Source organism: Grammomys surdaster, unplaced genomic scaffold (assembly GCF_004785775.1).
Source record: "Grammomys surdaster isolate TR1022 unplaced genomic scaffold, NIH_TR_1.0 193777, whole genome shotgun sequence".
Lineage (NCBI taxonomy): Eukaryota > Metazoa > Chordata > Mammalia > Rodentia > Muridae > Grammomys > Grammomys surdaster.
Genome location: NW_021623862.1, coordinates 1 through 7,208, shown reverse-complemented (window position 1 = coordinate 7,208; position 7,208 = coordinate 1). Strand labels below are relative to the sequence as shown.

The 7,208-nt window shown below is 39.4% G+C and overlaps 1 long non-coding RNA gene across 1 annotated transcript; it reads left to right on the top strand.

Moving 5' to 3' along the window:
- The first annotated feature begins 2,325 nt into the window (after positions 1-2,325).
- On the top strand, positions 2,326-5,723 carry LOC114615916. The gene is made up of 3 exons (XR_003710549.1): positions 2,326-2,633; positions 4,111-4,192; positions 5,659-5,723. It is a non-coding gene; the product is annotated as an uncharacterized LOC114615916 (long non-coding RNA).
- The last annotated feature ends 1,485 nt before the right edge of the window (positions 5,724-7,208 follow it).

Below are 7,208 nucleotides of genomic sequence, written 5' to 3'. Positions count from 1 at the left end.
TTTTTTTTTTAATTTTTTTTTAATTTCTTTTTTTTTTTGAACATGAAATGCTTTTTTATAGCATATTTTACAAGGGGAGGGGGTAAGAGGGTCCAGGTGGTGGAAAAGTACAAAATCTTCTTGGCCTGTGCCTTGAAACATGTCATGGTCTATATGGTACACTGCCTTGAATTATGATCTACCTGCAGTTCTTCAGAAGATATGGTACACTGCTTGAGTTATGGTCTCCCTGCTATTCTTAAGAAGACATGGTACTCCGCTTTGAGTCTATCTGCAGTTCATCAACAAAATCTTGATGCTCAAGCAATCCTGGATGCTGCGTGTGGGGGAACTCGAGGGTGAGGAGGTGGGAGGGGGGTAGGTAGGGGCACATCCGCAGAGAAGCAGGAGGAAGTGTGATGGGATAGGAAGTTCCTGGGCAGGGGAGGAGGAGGAATAGGGTAAGGGGACAACATCTGAACTGTAAATAAAACATCCAATTAAAAAAAAAAAGAATTGAAAGAACCCTTCAACTGAGGAATGGATACAAAAAAATGTGGTACATTTACACAATGGAATATTACTCACCTGTTAAAAACAATGAATTCTAGAAATTCTTAGGCAAATGGATAGAACTAGAAAATATCATCCTGAGTGAGGTAACCCAATCACAAAAGAACAAACATGGTATTCACTCACTGATTATTGGATATTAGCCCAGAACCTTGAAATACCCAAGATTCAACTCACAGACCACATGAAACTCATGAAGAAGGAAGACCAAGTGGGAGTGCTTTGGTCCTTCTTAGAAGGAGTAACAAAATACTCAAGGGAGCAAATATGTAGACAAAGTGAGGGACAGAAACTGAAGGAGGGGCTGTCTGGAGACCATTCTTCCTGAGTATCCACCCCATGTGCAGTCACCAAAGGTAGATGCTGATGTGGAAGTCAGGAAGTGCATGCTGACAAGAGCCTGATATAGGTGTCTCCTTAGAGGTCTGCAAGAGTCTGACATATTCAGAGGCAGATGCTCACAGCTAGCCATTGAACTGATCATCGGGTTCCCAATGGAGGAGTTAGAGTGAAGACTGTAGGAGCTGAAAGGGTTTGTGGCCCCATGAGAGCAACAATACCAAGCAACCAGAGCTCCCAGGGTCTAAACCACCAGCCTGGGAGCACTTAGGGAGGGATCCATGGCTCCAGCTGTATTATGTAAGGGAGGATGGCCCTGTTGGGCATAGATGGGAGAAGAGATCCTTGGTCTCACGAAGGCTGGCTGCCCCAGTGTGTGGGAATTTGAGGGTGGGGAGGTGGGAATTGGAGGGTAGATAGGGGCACATCCACAGAGAAGCAGGAGGAGGGGTAATGGGATAGGGGGTTCCTGGGCGGGGGAGGGGGAATGAGGTAAGGGGATAGCATATGAAATGTAAATAAAACATCCAATTAAAAAAAAAAAAGAATTGATGACACCAACTTGTCTATCAGCCTGAGCAACCAAACTCTCCAAAGAGAAGTCAATTCACAAAATCCACTAAGGAACACGTCTTGCACATTTCCTCAGGTCCCCAGCTATTTCTTTCTTCTTTCTTCTCATTTGATTCCCCAGGCCAACCTTGGGGCTGTAGATTATTACATTTAAATTTGAGAAAATTGCAACTCAAAGATGCTAAGTCACAAGTCTGAGGTCCCAAAGCTAGCTAGCATGAAAGACGATTTTAATAGTAGCCTGTGAGCCTGTGAAATCCTTCCACTTCTGGTGTTACCTCAGTGTTTCTGGAGTAACTACTTCTGTTGCTGCTTAGAGAGCATAGATGTATACAGAAGCACAAAGAGATTTGAACTGTAATAAAATGTAAATGCAGAATGCCACCCATTGAACATTTTGAAAGATCAAACTTTTTTGATTCAACATATTAATACTGTGGAAATTCTCATAAGATCACATTTTTTTTTATACTCTCTTATGGCATCCTGAACTTGATAGCAGAAGATATATTATCTTCGACATATTTAGGTTAATTGGACCAAGAACATAACTGTATACTACTCATAATTGAATGTAATCAGAAAATGACAAACAGGAAGCATTGCTTGATTTTTTTCTCATGATCGTACAGGTTGAGGTGACACAGAGGCTCTGAGTGAGAAGCATCCCTTGTTGATCACAGTGTATCGAGCTGACCTGACTCTGAGTTGCCTGTTCCCTTTGATAGTCAAGGAGATCTGCTATACTCACTATGTGAACACCACTGATGCGATCATGACAGGAAGTATGACCTCATTCTGCTGCCCTGCCTCTAGTTCAGAAAGGCTGATATTGAAAGTAAACAAGGGCCGTGAGACTAACTCCCAAGAATGACAAGCTATTCTATTCTAGGAAACAGCTGAAAGCTCCAGAGGCTCCTGAAGACCAAACTGCCCTGTGGATGCCTACTCGTGGCAGTGACATGGCCAGCTTCCATCAGAAGGGAATACAGGATTCCCTTTGGGCAGTAACTTCTGCACCTGTTGACATTCTGAAGGGATTTTTCTGCTGAAGAACGACTTGGTCCAGCTTTCTGCACTACCAACCACAGGGAAGCATCGCATTTCAGTAATCTTCCTGTCATTTATCAGTTGGAAGAAGAGCCTGGGGACCCCCTGTGGAGGAATATGTATGAACGAGTTATATTTCAGAACAGATGCATTGCTTTGATGAGCTGGTAGACAGAGTTTGTTTCTTGAAAAATTCTCGAGCTGTTAATGCAAGTTGTTTTCACAGTTACTAATTCTTGACTAACAGGTGTTATGCTCACTTTACATGGCTTTTGTAAGATCAAACAATGAGACCTTGCTTTCTGCTGCAGAAATGTCTTGCCTTAAAACTAAGCTTACTGCCTGAGAAAAACTAACACACTGGCATTTGGATTGAACACATTCTTATTGTATTGGTCAATGCTGAAGTGACAAGAGACGTGTTTGCTTGTATGCAATATCATCTTCTTTTTCAAACCATTGGTTGTCTTTTTTTAAAAAAACAAATAATGTGTGTTTTTATTTAGAAATCTTCCAAAGAATGCTAGAAACTTCTCCTGTATTCTTTAAAGTGATCTTATAAGATGGAGTATATGATTCCTTGAAAGTTTCATACATACATTATTAAAATAATCTAGACTGAACCTTAGAGTTTATATGGTTGATTTAATGTATTATGCTACAACAATCAATTATTAGTTGACATTTTTATAAAAATTAGGGACAGAATTACTGGATCATAAAAGACTCTAGTGTCACCTTACAAAACTACTAAGGTAGTATTATACATACATACTTACATACATATGTATATGTATATGTATATGTATATATATGTGTGTGTGTGTACACATATATATGTGTAATTATATATATACATATGTATGTATATATATATAATTTATGTAATTCAGTAGTTACATGGAGATAGAATTATGTGATATGAAGTAACTGATCAATATTTACACAAATCACACACTTTGAAGCATGCTTACTTTGAAATTGAAAAATAAATAAGAAGCTTTCAGGAATGTAGCTTTGTAATCTGGGTTGTGATGGGCTATTTGTAGCTCAGTGTAGCTTATGCTGTTTAGGAATGTTCAGACTGATAGCCACCACAGAAAACACCGACCTTCTCCATGGCCACTTGTCAATGGTTCATGTTGTTGAGCGAAAAAAGGCAGGCAACCGTCTCCAAGCACTTTCTGCAACTCAATAATGAAACTACATTCTGCTGGCTGCTTTAAATACATGTTTGTTTCAAGGGCTCTAGAACCAGTCTTCTTTTTCAGATTTCTTAATTAAGTAACAAAAACTATTTAATCTGCATGACAAATCAACCTTTGTAAGTATTGCTTTTCTCTCAAAATGGTGTTGTTGTTTACGGAATATTCAGACTTAAGGAATGAGACAATGAAAAATAGAATTTAAAGTCTTTGAAGTAGGCTGCACCTCACTGAAGTCCTACAATCTGGTCTGCTTCTCCAATCCTACATCTCTGTACTATTTCAGCAAACAAATCTGACTAGTGCAATTAGTAGACGCCATCTGTTTTGGCATCATTTGTCTATTTTTAATATATAGTCCATCTTTTTTTTTTTTAAACGTCTTTTGCAGAAAAAAAAAATCTGTGAAGTTTGAACAAGCAGCTTTCTCGAGATGTACCGAGTCTCTCAACTGACGTCGACACCAGTAGCAAGTAAATGTGAAACTGCTCTGTGCAATTATCTTTGAACGATTAGAGTCCTCTTAGTAATTTCCTTGCTTTGATTTTGCTGATACTCAGACCATTAGCCATCTGTCAGTAGCTTGTGTTTTTTAAATGCCAGTGCGCGCTTTGGCAATGATTTCGACTTCATTTCTTTCCTTGAGAGAAATGTGGCATTTTTTTTCCCTTTAGGATAAGAAAAAAAATCACTATTTTTTTAGATGTCTATGCATAAATGTGAAAGGAGAGCATTTATTGGCTACTATTAAGATGCAAAACTGTCTACAAAAAATTCGAAAGATTGATCACAACTTGCAGAAAATAAGGGCGTAGTTCAAACGGTAGTGGCTTTGAGTTTCTTCCTTCCTCTTATTTTTCTCTCCCAACCCCCTTTGTAGCCCTCTCTCACACCCACTTCTTTTACTAGTAAAATAACAGCCCAAGCTGAAAGTCTAAATGACCTTATTTGTTTTCAGTAGTAATTGTCAGCAAGAAAATCACGTTTATCTGGGCCAGGCTGTTCAAAGTCTTGATACTATCATTGACTTTTAGAATATTCTGTGATAGTTTTTAGACTATTGATCACCTGCCACCCTCCTCCAAGTGAAGCCCATTGTCATGCCTATGACTTAAATCTTCTTTAATGAAGACGTTCCAGGCTTTCATAGTTCTAAAAGTCATCTATTTAAAATCAATAAAATCAACCCTGGGGCTGGGGAGAAGCACTGTCATATAAAATGTTCACCATGAAAACATGAGAATCTGAATTCAGATTCACACAGCCCAGGTAAAAGACTGGGTATGATGGCGTGAACCTGTACTCCTGGTACTGGACAGATATCCTAGTAGAATTGATGAGATCCGTGTTCAGTGAGAGACCTTGTCTCAAACAAGCTGGAGAACAATAGACACACACACACACACACACACATTTGCACACACAAAATCGAAACTTTATACTCTGCCCCCACAATACCTTCTGTTTGCTATCATAGAAACATCTTACAAAGCACTAACTAATAACAAACCTCATTGGCAGTGACTGGATTCCCTCACATTAAGGGGTTAGCTACAATAACCAACACATTGAGCAACTGATTTTGACTGTTTTTTTTTTTTTTAAACATCACACAAGATGCTTTCTCTCTTCCTTTCATAAGCTCCGTGTGGTGGTCATGATTTATCACCCTGCACTAAAGAAAGCCTTCAAGGGCTATGGAGTGTGAGAATGCCAGAAGATAGATGCTCCTAGATTACTTTATGCTTCCCATGGGGGATGGGTGGCAAGTTGGTGGATTCTTTGAAACTAGCTGTTCGCACCACTCTACCACATTGCTGTCTGCTTGCTAAGGGTGGAACATAAGCTAGTCATAACTGTCCATGTGTCAACCTTGCAGCTAGTCATGGTCACACATGTTGGTGAGATATTGAAAATTCTTTCTCACTCCCTTATGCAGATTCCTCCAGGTCAGACAGAGGACCTTCTGGAAAGCTGTCTCCCACTCGTCTTTTCCCAAGGTATGTTGGGGAACTTTCTCTGTCAAACTCCCTTCCTGCCCATCTATGGTACATATCATCCAGGCTTGCCATGGCTATATATTTTCAGTCCCCTGCATCAACTACTGAAAACTTACCTACTTTAAAAATGGGCTATTCCTTTTTTTCTTTCTAGTGTGAGTACATAGCAAATGTCTATTGAATAGCAAACTACAACAAACATTTAGATATGGTTGGGTTGGGTTATTTTCCTAACTTGCTATCTTTGTTGCTTTCTATTTTGTGACAAAACACAGTTACCAAGACAGCTTATAGAAGAAATCATTTATGGAAGCTTACAATTCTAGAGTATTGCTACAGTAGAAGCATCTTACACATGACCATCATGGAGGGAAGCATGTCAACAAGCAGGCAGGCATAGTGCTGGAGAGCTTATGTATAATCCAGAGCACAAGGCAGATAAAGAAATAACTAGCTGGGATAGGTGTGAACTTTTTAAACCTCAAAGCCCAGTGACACACTTTCTCCAGTAAGGCCATACCTTCCAGTCCTTCCCAAACTGTTTCACCAACTAGGGACCGGCCTTCAATGGGATCTTTGTTTTCCTTCCAGTGATTTTTCTAATTTGGCTTCTGTCTACCCCTTATTCCTTCTATAGTCATTAGCTAAGGATTCCACCACCATTTTCTGAAACACACTTGCAAGATAAAGAGATCTTAGTATTGATATTAGAACCTGTCCTTCCTGTAGGCGGCAGGCCTTCTGACACTACCACGTGAGTCAGCAAAGGATACACAAGCAGAAATATGAATTTGTGTTGGATTTATTTAACTAGGGTTGCATCCTAGCTCCCCTAGATACTAGCTGTGTAAAATAGCTAAGTAATTTGTCCTTCTGAATCTTCATCCTTTGTGTTGTTGCTGTTGTTACATAAGAAATCATATCATAAGTAGTCTTACCTTTTAGAGAGATTTGCAAAGGTCAGAAACAACATCCTTGAGGCTAGATCCATGGTGCAAATTAAATGGTATCTGTTAGCATTTTATTATATGTACAACAAGTACATATTTCAATTGTTCATAGGTTTTTACATTGTAAAAAGCAGTAAGTAAGACCTGCAGGAAATATAGAAAGAGAGAATGAGACATGGTTTACAACCTGCCAGCATATGCGTAACTACACAAAACTTTAAAAGGATGTACTTGGGTTTGTCTCTTCACCAATACCAGGAAGCAACACTCTTCCAGGACTTGGTTAATCATCACTCAAGACAAGAAAGGACTGGTATTTGGAGAGTTGAGCAAGTTGCTGGTTGTATGTGTGGTTAGGTTTCTGAAATCCATTGAAAAGGGACTATTGCAAGATAGACAGCTGCTGGAATTCCTCCAGTAAAACTCAAGTGAGAATCAAGAGCTAGAAGTAGTTTTGTTCATGACTACAAATATTTGATAGCACTGTAAACACTCTCTCTCTCTCTCTCTCTCTCTCTCTCTCTCTCTCTCTCTCTCTC